Source organism: Anabrus simplex, chromosome 1 (genome assembly GCF_040414725.1).
Source record: "Anabrus simplex isolate iqAnaSimp1 chromosome 1, ASM4041472v1, whole genome shotgun sequence".
Taxonomy (NCBI): domain Eukaryota; kingdom Metazoa; phylum Arthropoda; class Insecta; order Orthoptera; family Tettigoniidae; genus Anabrus; species Anabrus simplex.
In genome coordinates this window covers 1,071,129,807-1,071,146,262 of record NC_090265.1, presented here as the reverse complement: position 1 = coordinate 1,071,146,262, position 16,456 = coordinate 1,071,129,807, and positions in this window count along the sequence as shown.

Genomic DNA, 16,456 nt, shown 5'->3' with positions numbered 1-16,456 from the left:
CGCGCAGCTATGAGCTCGCATCCGGAAGATAGTGGGTTCGAACCCCATTGTCGACAGCCCTGAAGATGGTTTTCCGTGGTTTCAGATTTTCACACCAGGAAAATGCTGGGGCCGTACCTTAATTAAGGCCACGGCCGCTTCCTTCCCATCCCTAGGCTTTTCCTCTCCCATCGTCGCCATAAGACCTATCTGTGTCGGTGCGACGTAAAGCAAATAGCAAATACAATGCTAAATAGACGAAAATGATTCGTAAAGACCTAGATTATTTAAAAGTTGATCCCAAGGATATATTCAACAAGGATAAATAAAGAATGTTGATCAGAACACCCGACACTCTCCAGTCACTGACAGCTACAACATTGCATCCTGGAGTGGGCGTGACGTGGACTCAGGAAAGGAAATGAAAGCAACCCACAGTGAAAAGAAAAAGGAATACTGGGCTAAGAAGAAAGCTCACCAGAGTTAAGAACCACGTGGTCCAAGCGGCCACAACGAAATAATAATAATAATAATAATCAGAAGCATCATCATCATCATCTCTGTTCTAACTACTAATGGTCTGAACAGACGTCAGGATGTCGTAATTTGTTGCATTTAAACACCCACAAATGCCACTGATGTTAGCGGGGATCGAATCTATAAGAATGAGGTTGACACCGGGGAGTTAAGATAGGACCTGTAAGCTCCAGACGATGATCCTGGTTCTCTTCAACAGTGAACCCTTATAATGATAGTGTTGTTTGATATCTATAGGTACAGGATCAGCCACAGAACACGATGTAGTGTCCAGCTCCATGGTTAAATGGTTAGCGTGCTGGCCTTTGGTCACAGGGGTCCCGGGTTCGATTCCCGGCAGGGTCGGGAATTTTAACCATAATTGGTGAATTCCGCTGACACGGGAGCTGGGTGTATGTGTCGTCTCCATCATCATTTCATCCTCATCATGAAGACCTGCACCTGGCGAGCCGAATATGTCCTCGGACACTCCCGGCACTAAAAGCCATACGCCATTTCATTTCATTTCATTTCATTTCACGATGTAGTCCGATCATCCTACTCCCATAGCGTGATTTTTATACCTTCTCGCCAATGTCTCATATTTTGCACCTTCACTCACAATATTCTTCCAGATTAATTTAGTAGTTTTACGAATTCTTTCTGATGCGTCTGCTTCTCACCAAATCATTATGTCGCTTAGTAGCGACACTCTTACCAACCACTTCGTAACAATTAACAGATTAATAGTTCAATATTGACTGTATTGACCAACTAGCCCAGGTTTCCCTCTCAACTAGCGAGCACGCGTCACGTATTTGCGTACTATACAGGTGACCTAAAAGCCCGTTACTATTTGACGAAGCCATACTTCATGGAATATTGGAGGTAGAGAGGTAATAATTAACATACATGATTGACGTGACATATGGTTTTATTGACACCAAAATAAAGTAAATAAACTTTCCCTAATAGTGCCTTTTCGGGCAGCTTCAATATGCTGCGATTGTAGGCGGATCTGACGCCCTCTCACGACAGCTCCTTTTATACCGTACGCGGGTCTCATGCGGCATCACTCACGTGTTGCTGTCCAGCGCCATCTGTTGGTCTTTCTTTGTACTTTATTTTGGTTTCAATAACACCCCATGTTATGCCAATCATTCATGTCAACTATTACGTCTCTACCTCCAATATTCCGTAAAGTATTGCCTCTCCAAATGTTAACGGACTTCTGGATCACTCTGTATATTTAGGTTTCCGAAGGCATAATATTTGATGCTCCGAATAGTGGATTATATAACTATTTTTTATGTACAGCCTGAGGTCGAGCAGGGACAATATTGGGTTCGCTCACTTGTCGGTGGATTTTTGGAGGCTTGTTTAGGGGGACGTAAAATCATGAGTATCATTATTATTATTATTATTATTATTATTATTATTATTATTATTATTATATGACTGAGCTGGTGATTTCTCCCCTTAAAAGAACAACTATCATAATTATTTTTAATGATTAAGAAAATTAATACTTCATAACATTAAAGTAGAACTTCAGTTTAACTCATACATGTTAGAATGAAAAAAGTATTTTTTTTTTGCTAGGGGCTTTACGTCGCACCGACACAGATAGGTCTTATGGCGACGATGGGATAGGAAAGGCCTAGGAGTTGGAAGGAAGCGGCCGTGGCCTTAATTAAGGTACAGCCCCAGCATTTGCCTGGTGTGAAAATGGGAAACCACGGAAAACCATTTTCAAGGCTGCCGATAGTGGGATTCGAACCTACTATCTCCCGGATGCAAGCTCACAGCCACGCGCCTCTACGCGCACGGCCAACTCGCCCGGTGAAAAAAGTATTCACGGTAAAATCATTAGCTGTGCACCATTTAAGAAACACAACAAAATGTGCCATAGTCCAACAAATCATGCGTTCAAATAATTCCGCTTTCAGTATTGGGAGTTTCCGTAGTGTTTGTTGAACTGGTGTAACCTGCTGATGAAAAAAACGAAGCATCAATATCGATGTAAAAGTCATCGTGAAGGAATCAACTCAAAAGTTTTACAATGGCAGCGGAGATTATTATTATTATTATTATTATTATTATTATTATTATTATTATTATTATTATTATTATTATTATTATTATTATTATTATTAATCAATAAGAGAAAAATGCAGCTAAACGGCACGATGAAACACCTGTGAGGCCACTAAAGAATAGCTCGATCAGTGAAGGGAGAAGTAGTGTGCCCTAACTCTTACTTCCTGTGTGTTCTATCCCGGAGTCCCTAAGCAAAGACGTAGAACAGAACTCGACTTTGATATCTCCTTGTCTAGTTTGCGCCACTTCCAGCTCTCTGGAGAGCCTGCACATTCATTGTCAGGAAGAGACGGTGTGTTATGAATATGCAATTAGACAGCGAGGGACAATATTCAAAATAGCTTCGAGACATTCTTCAAGTTCTGAAATAAAAATACACATCTGGATATCTACAGCAACGATTTGATAAAGTTGCTCTGTTAGTAAGATGTGTACTGCTACAGCACTTTCCGAACAATAGCAGAGCACATTCAACTAGAAATAACTTTAGAGCGTAACTCCTCTTGAAGTGGTTGTTGATCTCATGTTGTATCCATCCAACCACATGTTAGAAAGTTCGGATCATGTTGCACAAGGGTATCAAATGTGCCACTTGGCTCACGTAAAACAATAAGAAGTGGAGAGAGAAGTTTACCTTTCATGGATACAATGCAATAGGCTGAATTGTATAAGAATGTGATATTCCAGATGATTTCACTCCGACAATCGCATGTCTTTCACCACCGATGCTAGATAGTGTGCGATCTCTGTGAATTTCAAAATTAAGTCCAGATTGGTCGGTATTCAGAATTTCAGCTGATGAATATTAGGAACAATCTTGTCGGTGAATTAAATATAAAATGCAATCGCATATTTCTCTATCTTCTTGCGATTGAGCATGCTTGTCAGTTATAAAGTGCGTAACTTCGCGACTAATCATATTGTGAACTGCACTGAAATTCCAAAGCTAGGTCGATTAAGTTTTGAAATCAGTCAATCCAAGTGCTCTAGCTTTCGTGCACACCCACCGCACTTTACCAATATCATGCACAGCCATTCGGTTAGTCATTGTCTCTTGAAAATTTGACTACACGTACTCCAATATGACCTTGAGTCTATCACATTTTGTTCCTTGTTGAATACTTGTTTATAACTAGGTAGATAGACTGATTTTGTACTTGGTCCTCCTGAAGTGATGCATGATTGTTTTCGATGACCATCCTTTGCGTTTAGCTTCAGTTGCCTTTTTGACATGATCGAAAGGAACATAGTTTTTAGCTATATCGTCATTCAAAGGTTCATAAACAGTTTCAATAGCAGCAGTTTCTTTGGAAGACATTTGCAGCAGTTCTTCATTCCTTCCCCAGGATTCCAGTGATAGTGGCGTATTCAAGTTTCTTTATCAAATTGAAAAAAGAAGTGTTTGGAATTTCTCTTTCCTCCCTATGTACTTCACGTAATGTATGCAGTCTGGCGCAAAAACCTTACTTGCATCAATATTCTTATTGTTTAAGATAAAAACAAAAATGCAAATTCTCAAGAATTAACTGAAATGGCGTATGGCTTTTAGTGCCGGGAGTGTCCGAGGACAAGTTCGGCTCGCTAGGTGCAGGTCTTTCGATTTGACTCCCGTAGGCGACCTGCGCGTCGTGATGAGGATGAAATGTTGATGAAAATGACACATACACCCAGCCCCTGAGCCAGCGGAATTATGGTTAAAATTCCCGACCCTGCCGGGAATCGAACCCGGGACCCCTGTGGCCAAAGTCCAGCACGCTAACCATTTCGCCATGGATCGGACAAGAATTAACTAATTACAGATCACAGCATATACTTACAAACTTAAACAACTACTCTGGAGTTAGACACTGTACTGCCACAAGAGTAGGCTGCTGCTCGCACGGATTACCTCTAACTGCTTATCTGTAGCGAACGAGTCAGTAAGAGCAGCTAAAACTTGCTGTACTGCCATCTAGTGAACCACAATGAGCCAAATATCCACCATACACTTGTCGAATGTTCCTTGTTAGTAACTCAGTCTGAAAATGTTCTATCGTCCGATTTTCTCTCTTATCAGTTGCTCAATTACACGATTATTGCACAATGTTGTCTCTGTTTATCAAATCTTATTTGTCACAGTCGACAGCGATGCTCTGTACTCTCAGTCTCAATTTATCCCCGCTGATGAACTTAAAAAAAAATTATATTGTAACATTAAACTAGGATTTCCACTTCACTCGTTTTGCTCAGTGGTTAAGACGGTAGCACTACCTTTCTGATTCCAAGACGAACGATTCGATCCAGGCTCAGTCCAGTGATACTTGAAGGTGCTCTAATAAGCCAGCCTTGTTGAACTTCCGTGGGACATAATTCCGCCACTTCCGAATACCCTTAAAGTAATGAGCGAGACGTATAATCGAAATAATAGTAATAATAATAATAATAATAATAATAATAATAATAATAATAATAATAACGCGATTAATGGACAATGTTGCATATGTTTATCAAATCTTATTTGTCATAGTCAACAGTTTTTTTTCTATTTGCTTTACGTCTCACCGACACAGATAGGTTTTATGGTGACGAAGGGATGGGGAAAGGGCTAGGACTGGGAAGGAAGTGGCCGTGGTCTTAATTAAGGTACAGCCCAGCATTTGCCTGGTGTGTAAATGGGAAACCACGGAAAACCATCTTCAGGGCTGCTGACAGTGGGGTTCGAACCCACTGTCTCCCGGATGCAAGGTTACAGCTGCGCGCCCCTAACCGCACGGCCAACTTTCCTGGTGTCATAGTTAACAGTCCCATAGTCTTTTATTATTATTATTATTATTATTATTATTATTATTATTATTATTATTATACACTTCAGAATCAATCCCCTTATAGCTATCCCGTACCTACGAAAATCCTTATCCTGGAATCCTACTCTCTTAACAAAAATTCATCTCTTAAGAGCGATGCTTAAGCATGGTGTTTCTACCTTTCTGAATCAATCAATCAATCAATCAATCAGTCACTCAATGATCAGAATTTAGGGCTGTCATCCAGGTGGCAGATACCCTCTCAATTATTTACCTAGCTTTTTCTTAAAAATTTTCAAAGAACTTGGTAATTTATCGAACATTTTTCTTGATAATTCACTCCAGTCCCTCACTCCTCGTCCTATAAATGAAGATTTGCCTCAATTTGTCTTCTTCAATTCCAACTTTATGTTCTTATTATGATCTTTCCTACTCTTGAAAGCTCTGCTCAAGCTTATTCGTCTACTAATGTCATTCCACGCCATCTCTCCACTGACATACCGCTTAGACGAGCAGTTCGTCTCCTTACTCCCAAGTCTTCCCATCCCAATGTTTGTAACATTTTTGTAACACCACTACTTTGTGGGAAATCACCCACAACTCAAGTAGTCCTGGTGTGGATCCCATACACCGGAACCATACTCTAACTGGGGTCTGACCTACCAGAGACTAATATGCCCACCGAGCGAGTTGGCTGTGTGGTTACGGATGCACAACTGTGGGCCTGCATTTGAGAGATAGTGGGTTCAAACCCCACTATAGGCAGCCCTGAGGATGGTTTTCCTCGTTATCCCATTTTCACACCAGGTAAATGCTGGGGTTGTATCTTAATTAAGGCCTCAGCGACCATCGTCGCCATAAGACCTATCTATGTCGGTGCGACGTAAAGCAAACTGTAAAAATAAAAATCTTATATGCCCTCTCCTTTACATCCTTACTACAACCTCTAAATACTCTTATAATCATGTAATTCTTATCATCTATTACTTCGTAGTATTGTTCTCTGAGAACGCGGATTGTTACGTTGAATGTCTTATGGCATACATTTTTTTTTTGCTAGGGGCTTTACGTCGCACCGACACAGATAGGTCTTATGGCGACGATGGGATAGGAAAGGCCTAGGAGTTGGAAGGAAGCAGCCGTGGCCTTAATTAAGGTACAGCCCCAGCATTTGCCTGGTATGAAAATGGGAAACCACGGAAAACCATCTTCAGGGCTGCTGATAGTGGGATTCGAACCTACTATCTCCCAGATGCAAGCTCACAGCCGCGCGCCTCTACGCGCACGGCCAACTCGCCCGGTATGGCATACATTTAAGAATCTCTATAACTTTTTAATGGACACTAGTACGCACTGAAATGGATACCATTAAGATTATGACGCTGACAATGTTAAGTGATAATCATATAGTGGTATGGATATAAAAGCGCATACAAAAATTACTCATCTAAATATAAATGTAAAACCACGACGGAGGGTCGTAGTGAGAATGGTTTGGAAGAGCCGATGGTAGGTTTCGAACTCACGCACTTCCCGAATGCAGTGCTCGGCTCCATAGCCGTAGTGCGTTAGCACGTGCGACCACACCGCTCGTTTCACATGTAAACAATAATTTAAAAATAAGTATATGTATTATCTCAGGATATATGGCTTGTTTTCTCTATATGTTAACACTACACCAAGAAGTATAACTTACGGACACTTGAGTAGTACTCCTTGCTCTCCATTCCACATCGAACATAGCAGCTCACCTAAAAATAAAAGAAACCTCGGTTAATAACAAGTAGGTCAACACATATCCGAAATAAGTAAAGCGAGGCCACAAATCTCTCTTACTCCAAGCTCTTAATTGAAGCTTCAAATGTGTACAATTCACTACGTTATTCTTTCAGTGATCTGAAAGCCAATTCTCCTGGTCATTCAGTAGGCTAGTTGGATCCTCAACGGCTCAGTGAGCAGTTGTTATAGATCAGGGCCTCTCAGGGTGCATGCACTGTGCACAGTGCAAAAGACGACTTGGCTTGGTTGACCAGAGTGCAGACCCCCACTCCTCGATTTGGAGCAATAGCGCTGTCTCTCTCTTTCCCCACGCCTGTCTCGCTCGCTCCGCCTGTCTCCCTCTCCCCCACTTGCGCCGTAGCGCTCCAAATCCTGGCTGAGTATAGCCGAGTAGAGCCGAGCATAGCCGAGTAGCCCAGAGACGAAGCGTTGATCCGAGCCATACCGAGCGGCACCGATGCACAGTGCACGGAGCTCTTGCGCCTCGGTCTGCACGCGTGAGATTTTGGGCGTTTGAGAGGCCCTGTTATAGATGGCCTAGGCGTCTCTGAAGAGGCATACTAGGGAAATAAGTGAAGTAGTTTCCCGTTGCTTTTCTTACCAGGCTAGAATTTGCTATCACATATCATTACTGAAATGCTCGTACCAACCCGACCCTTTGGGCGATATTTTCACACCATTCATAACAGGAACTGGCTGCATAAGGAATGGCGTTACTAACGTCGTTCATATCTCAGTTAATTTCGTATCGTCAAAGTCAAGGGTGAGACAGATATGTCGAGGAAAGTAACAAATGTATTCTAGCCCATACCATAAAGCATGGTGCACTGTAAACATTAGGTCTCACCATGAAATGCGCGCCTAATGCATAGTTCATTACTCCACGAGTAATAAAATGATGCTCCATTTCGTCTCATTATTCCGTTAAGAAGATAAACAACGAAATTGCTAAGAACCAAAGGAACGTGATTTTTCATTTTAAAAATTGCATATGCATTAGCCGAATGCAAACCGCGACAGCCCTGGTGAGAAGACAGTGACTAGGCCATTCAGCTGTAGTGCCCCGCCGTTGTATGCAATCAACTACGTTGTGTCCGGTTTCATGGTAAATGGTTAGCATAATGGCCTTTGCTCCAAGGGGTCACGGATTCGATTCCCGACCGCTCCGATTATTTTAACTTTCATTGGTTAATTCCTCTGGCTCGGGAGCTAGGTGTTTGTGCCGTTTCCACTATTAGAATTCACCTTGTGTAGAATCCTATCCTCACAGGCGCGCAGGTCATCTAGAGGGCGTCGACTCAAAGACCTGTACCAGTCCTCTGCGGAGCTCACGCGTCGTCATGTCTGAATTATAGAACTACTTTGTAATAGATGCCAACTAAAACTCGCAGAAAGAATTGTTATAACCTGGAAACAATTGGACTTACAAATATTCGAAGTCCGGAATATTTCTTTTTTAACTCATACGCTAGTGAACGTATATTTGAGAAACTATTTATATCTCTGCAACCATTTGAGATCATTTCTTGACATACAGCCCGATCATACATTATTATTCAGCTTATCGTGTCATCAATAATTTTGTGTTATTCAATTGGTTATTACCAGATTTTCAACTTTTTATTCCTGTAGTTTTAAAAGAACACAATATCCTCTAAAATTAAACAAAAGCGAGCAATTTGTTCATTCCTCTTGAAAGATGAAGTTCTCTTCTAAAACAGGCCCACCCAAAATTAACTCGAGCGATTGGTCGCCTTCCTTTCCTTTTTCTTTTTCTTCTTCTTCTGTGGCTTGATGAACCTCGGCCTCTTGACCTCCTCTACTATTTGCCGCCCCCTATCCTGATCTCGTGCTAATACTTGCCAGTCCCTGTACTCCACTCTATGCAAATCTCCCTCAACTCCACCCAGCCGCATGGTTCTCGATCGACCTCGTCCTGTTTATGCACCAGAATTTCCACTGAATATAATTTTGGTACCTCTGAATCATTCATCCTTGCCAATCCACCTCGGTGTTGCTGATCGTATTGTGCTGATGGGCGGATCTTTATATAGAGAGTGCAATATTCCTAATTGTATCATGTTCTCCATCTTCCTCTTTCGCAGAGTGGGTCTGTTATTCTATGAAGTACCTTTTCTGAAAAGCATCCAACATTCCAGCATCTCATGCTGTTAGTGACCACCTCTGTAAGGCATATGTGAGCACTGGTCTTACGAGTGTTTTGCAGATAATAATACGAGATACGATTCTTGAGTGGGATAGGTTGGTCGACGGAAAGTAGACTATCAGCAATCATTAGTCTGTCTTATCTCATAATAGTTGTCGTTGCAATTACTCTCACTAATGACCCCAGGTATTTTAACTGTGTACATTAAATGTATAGTTTAACAAACTTGTGTAGAATGTTGTATTTCAAGCAATGTCAAACACAACAGACATGATCGACAAGATACTGGACAAATACGACATAAAAGCCATTTATAAATCACACCGGAAACTAGCCCGTCATCTACCACCTGTAAAAGACACAATAGAACCACAGGCTCCTGGAGTATACCACCTTGAATGTAACTGCGCAACGTGTTATGCTGATGAAACAAAACGTCTGATCTCCACCCGCCTAAAAGAACATATCCGTCACACCAAGAACCAAAACATAAATATTTCAGCCGTAGGCATGCATTCCTACGAAACAAGGCACAGGATATCATTTGACAAGACCAAGATCCTAGCAGCTATCCCTTGGAATCTGGAAAGGAAAATCCGCGAGGCTATCGAAATCAAGAAACATCCGAACAACATGAATTTAGAAGAAGGATATAAAATCAGTAATTCCTGGATGCCTATCATCCATAGTTGAAGACATACAGGCCACAACATAAACACGCAGGGCGAACCTCCAATTACATAACGGCGCGGGCAAGTCCCACTACCTGGCTGTGACACATACTTTCCAGAATTCTCACGAGACAGCCAGGGGGCTTACGTCAGCCGGAAAGGCTAGGATATATAGACCAAGGTCAGAAACCACCCTTGTAGTGTGATTGCTGCCTGGGAGACTGATTACCTCGGATCGAGTAGGGGTATTTCAGTCGCCTTGATAATGAATACTGCAATGTATTCTAAGCGTCGGCAAACAGTACGTAATGTACAGAAAACAACAACACGGTTCAAACCGGAAAATATACTAAATAGATATTTTAGCTAATTCTTTTGAATGAAGTAGTATAGGTATAAAAGCGAATACAAAAATTGCTCGCCTAAATACAAACGTAAAATCACGATGGACGGTCAAGGAACAAGGTAGTACGAAGAGTGCGATTAGTGGTACGAACCAACTATCCCCTTCTACCGACGTGAATACGGACTGGACAACATCGAGGTTATAGGCCTCATGATCGGTGCAAGAGGAACAATTCCTAAGTTCTTCGATGAATCCGCTCAAGATTCAAACTACCAGAATCGTTGACGAAAAATGTGGTCCTCAAAGCCTTGAAGAGTTAATTACCCATACTGAGAAATCATTTATACATGTATTTACTACACTTTGTCCTCATCAACCTCCTGTCCGTCTCCATGGCTAAATGGTTAGAGTGCTGGCCTTTGGTCACAGGGGTCCCGGGTTCGATTCCCGGCAGGGTCGGGAATTTTAACCATAATTGGTTAATTTCTCTGGCATAGGGGCTGGGTATATGTGTCGTCTCTATCATCATTTCATCCTCATCACGACGCGCAGGTCGCCTACGGGAGTCAAATCAAAAGACCTGCATCTGGCCAGCCGAACGTGTCTTCGGGCACTCCCGGCACTAAAAGCCATACGCCATTTCATCAACTTCCTTATGGGGGAAGTATTTATTCTCTAAATAAATGCAGGCTATATACAGGAATGACTGTCCTAGCTGGAGTGGGCTTCCGGCATCAACAATGAGCCGCCTGTTTTCACTGCCTTCTGCTATAAGGATGTATGAAATAGCCCGTTACACCTTAAACTCTACCTAGTCTTACATTTTGAGGGAGTAACGTTTGTACAACCTCACTCGCTTTCGAGTCTTGCTGAAAACCTTTTATTATAACCACTATAAAATACACTCAAAAATTATCGATGATAAAATATCTTCGTTTCAGGCGGGCCATGGAAGAAGTCATGACAGCGTGGATGTGGCCTCCGGGCCGTAGTTCGGGCAGCCCTGATCAAAAGACTCAGTCACCATGAGATTAACATCTACTGTACAGTCGCTCAAAAAGAGAAAAGAATGTTCGCATGGTATTGTAGTTCATCACAGGTACATTGTTATCAGAAACAAATGAACCTATAGATATAGTGTTGCTGGGAAGATTAGTTCAGGCGGTAGAAAGCTAGCCTTCTGAGCTCAAATTGGCGGGTTCTATCCCGGCTCAGTCCGGTGGTATTTGAAGGTGCTCAAATACGTTGGCCTCATCTCAACAGATTTATTGGCACTTGAAATAACTCCTACACGACAAATCTGGCACGTTGGTGTCTCCGAAAGCCGTAAAAGTAGTCAGTGGTACGTAAAATTATTATTATTATTATTATTATTATTATTATTATTATTATTATTATTATTATATACAGTGTATTTTGTGGACCTCCACAAGGTTTTATCTCATTGGGAAGTGAATTATATTTTGAAAATATTATGGAAAAAATAGAGGCGTATGGCCTCCGGAGAGGCCTGAAATCTAACGCCGCCGCATTCCTTGGACTAGTGTTGGCTACTGAATGCATGATTCGAAGCAGTGAATCGATTCACTGGAACGGCGAGCTCACGGCACACGATTCAGCTTATTCCCAGCGGACAGTGCTGAGTGGCGCACTCACTGAACTTTGACGGGGAGCCGAGCTTCCGGTGCAGCGAGACAGTGAATCATGGCACACCGAAAGAATCGAGAACGAGCGCGGCTCAGTGAGACACATGATACACACGGCTCCTTATCGGCTCACTGCAGCGAGACATACAGTGAGCCATAGCACACGGAAAGAATCGTGAACGAGCCGGCACAGTGAGACACATGATACACACGGCTCCTTATCGGCTCACTGCAGCGAGACATACAGTGAGCCATAGCACACGGAAAGAATCGTGAACGAGCCGGCACAGTGAGACACAAGATACGCACGGCTCCTTATCGGCTCACTGGACACGCGGAGAGCCGAGCTTCCGCTGCAGCGAGACAGTGAATCATGGCACACCGAACGAATCGTGAACGAGCGCGGCTCAGTGAGACACAAGATACACACGGTTCCTTATCGGCTCACTGCAGCGAGACATACAGTGAGCCATAGCACACGGAAAGAATCGTGAACGAGCCGGCACAGTGAGACACAAGATACACACGGCTCCTTATCGGCTCGCTGCAGCGAGACATACAGTGAGCCATGCTACACTGAAAGAATCGTGTGCTATAATGAACTCTCAATCTCAGCTCATTTGAAAATAATACCCATTTTCATTCACTGTCCTCTTCTTACAGGTAGGTTTAAATAATAGATGGATTTATTTGCAGTGTTAAAAGGGTAGTCACAATATAATTCTGAAGTAGCTATTAAGTAGGTAGGCTATTAGGTTATACTATTTATTAGTTTAATGAATCTTAGTATTATAACTTACTTGACTTTTGACAATTAAACTCGACTCTAGCCTGCCCTATGACCAAGAGTCATGCTCATGACCACGCAAAAGTACCCGTTTTATATTGGGAAGAACGGCTCAGTATTCTCTCAGTTCATATGTCACATCGTTGCACAAGACTTCAATCATATGTGGACAGACGCAATAACAGTATGTTGAATCAGAAAATCAACGGGCTACTGTACATCTCGGGTAGCCTATACAAAATATGACGATTTAAAAAATCCTCAACTGATAGAAAAATACATATTTTCAAAAATGAATGAGCGAGTTGTCGTGCGGTTAATATCGCGTGGCTATGCGCTTGCATTCGGGGGATGGTGGGTTCGAATCCCACCGTCGGCAGCCGTTAAGATGGTTTTCCGTAGTTTTCCCCTTTTCACACCAGGAAATGCTGGGACTGTACCTTAATTCAGGCCATGGCTGCTACCTCCCTAATCCTAACATTTCCCACCCTGCGTCGCCGGAAACCTTCGATGTATTAGAGTAACTAGCATTTTTTCTAAGAAAGGAGTTCAAAGTATGAAGACTAGATGGCAGCTGCGAGCACTGAATGCTGTTGCTCGCTGTCTTACCAGCACATACTACACAGATGCAGTAGGAGCGGTGACCAATGAGCCGTGAATCGGATCACTGTATCGATTCAGTAACTTGAACGGAATCAAATGAATCGATTCAGTAAAATGAATCGAATGTCCCATCACTACCTTGGACCAAATGTCAGCATGCTACCCATTTAGCCATGGAGCCGGTCATAATTAAAAACTGTCTGCTAAAATTTTAAACGCAAGGAACATGCAATGTCATGTGCTCATTCCTTTTTGACTGACTATACATTATGTATTAATTTCAAGAACATTCAAATTTTGAATATTTTCAAGTATATAATTCTTTGGCGATTTCCCGTCTGTAATCCCCTCGGTTTATAATTAAATGTGGCCACTTTGGTTCCCCCTAAAGAACAGCTACATTTGATAAATTCTATAAAAAAATAAGTGAATCATCCAATCAAGATGTAAAATGTAAGGGCAAATAATAGCTTGATTATTTGTTTATTCTTTGACTAAAAGAGCAAATGATGCAACCAAAACAATAAACATCATGCGAGGTACAGAACTGTATTGTATTCTTATGTGACGTCCATTATTCCGATTGGAACTTAACCCTTCACTAGAGAGCATCTTTAAAAACTACTAGGAATATTTGCATGAAAATGAGCACAGAGAGGAAGGAAGATATCAAGCATGAATCAAAAAGAAAAATAATAAGATTTGTAGTGTATGAAGCCCCTGGAGTCAGTACATTTTGATAATCTTAGAAAATAACCGTGAAGTCACAATCAATAATATGTGTTTAATGCTGAATTAATAGGGTACACTAAAAATTGGTATTCATTACTTAACTGCTCAGTTAAACCTATCGTCACTGACATGTTTTGAAGTGTATGTGGGGTAAGGCCTACAATTCATAACGTATTACCGATTCATCTAAAGAGGTCTGAGGTTGAAATTATATCGCGGAAGCAGAAGTTAATTTTAGATTTAAATTTTCAGTCGGTTTTTGGAAGTCTTTTACATTCTGACTTTCAACGTACACCACTTCAAGTGTTCTATATTTTATCTCTTGTTCGCCTCAACCCTCTCTATCTGCCTCTAATTAGGTAGACCAGTGGTAACTCATTTCCCACAGTGATTGCTCGGACTCAACAAGACTTGATATACCAGCCCTCAAGTAAACACTGAACTGACGAAGTCTAGCGTTCATAATGAATAAAACAGCTGTCGTTGTTAGTAGTATGATGTGTATTTAGACCCAGAGGAACCAACTAGACAAATTTAAAATTCCTGACCCAGCCGGAAATCGACCCCGGGGCCCTTTGAACCGAACACCACTGCGCTGACTATTCAGCCAAGGAGACAGACTATTAAAAATATTTGAATTCCTTGGAAAAATTAAAATACAGTAATTTATTTTATTGTTCATCTTCATCACATTTGTATCATCTTTCACATCATGACAAGTTTCAAAAATTTCTGCAGAAGGAATTCAATGCAGGGTGGTCGAAAATAACGTTAACCGGGTTTATCAGCGTTAGAGGGTTGGTCGCGCTGATAAATAATTTGAAAGAAATTGTTACCGTGTTTTTGTGGTAGTTATGCGTGAAAGAAGGTGCGGGGTGGTGAACGGGTCTCAAGCTACTAAAGTAAAATTAATTTAAAATTTAACCAGGTTATATTTTCTTTTCAAAAACAAAGAAATAACAAGCATGGCAGGTACAAAGTAGCAAGTCAAAGGGTAGTTACAATATTAACAGGATTTGGGCTTCGAGCCCTGAAAACACAATGCCTGGGCAATCAGCGCAGTTTTACCTCCAAACACAAGTTTCAACAGAGGGGCAGAAAACGCCATTCATGCCTAGGAGCCCTAGCTCCAAATTACACTGAAAAGCCTCCACGAGGCATACAACACTCAATTTTCAAAAGAGCCACTCGCTCTCAAATTTAAGCCTCTCCCAGGCCACACCAAACTCCACCTTCAAGTTGTCCTCAACGGACATAAACACAGGGGTAAAATACCCAATCTACTGAGGTCTATAAAATGAAAAGAAGGTTAATTAAATGACCTCTAAGGTAACAATTTGAGAGGAGGCGAACTTGCACTCCTAATACACTTTGATTAAGACCTACTTGGCACTAGGCCGATAATACCAGGGCTAATCCCATACTAAAGAGGTGACTTAAGAAGAGAACAATTTGTTTAACGTTAACGAGAATAGGTTGAGAAAAATAAGTTCACCTCAAAACAATATGAGTGGGAGCTCGAGAGGGTTAGCACTCTCTATCCCAGTATGTAGCTTTAAAAGAGAATATATGAAAAGAGTAGTTACATTTAGGAAAGGGTTACATGGTGGAACGCTTAGAACCCGCCCCGAGAGTTAAACTGCTGAGCAAGCAAAGAAAGAAGTTATTAATCGGCCATTACCTTGTTGTTGACCGCTGCCGAGGAAAGAGGCGCTTCCCGCCTCCTGCTATGTACTTAATACACTGAAAGATGGAACAGAAGTGGCCCGGAGACCCTAAAATCAGCAGTTTATATCCTCTCGCGGAAGGTTCTAGGTGTCAGGGGAATGAAAACACCCTCCCACAAACTTTTTATTGGGTAGGATACAGCAACATATTCAAGTTGGGGGAAGATACCTACGATTGGTCAGAAATTAATAACAGAAATTCGGGATTGGTTAAATGCAAAACAAGGGGAAAGAGAGGGGTACACAGCCAACTTAAACAATAACTGAAAAAAAATTAGCAAAGACAAACATTTGAAATAAAAAATTCTCCAACAAAATAGTTCTTTGACTTCGCACTAGGGTGCACTATTGTTGATCTTCAGTAGTGTCCTCTAGAAGAGAAAGTTCACACTTCTTACTTCAAGCAAAACAAAAACACATCAAAAATGACACAGTTCAAAAACTCAAAATTTTCCACGTGGTGACATCTTTTGAGAAGGTAGCGAATTAATAGCGTATATAAAGTTCAGACTTCCTCCAGCAGAGGAGTTTCAACTGGCGCAAATTTTAAATTAGCGGCGTGGAGGTGTACCGCCCGGTACAGAAATAATTCGATATTTCATACCGTAGTCATTTTATCA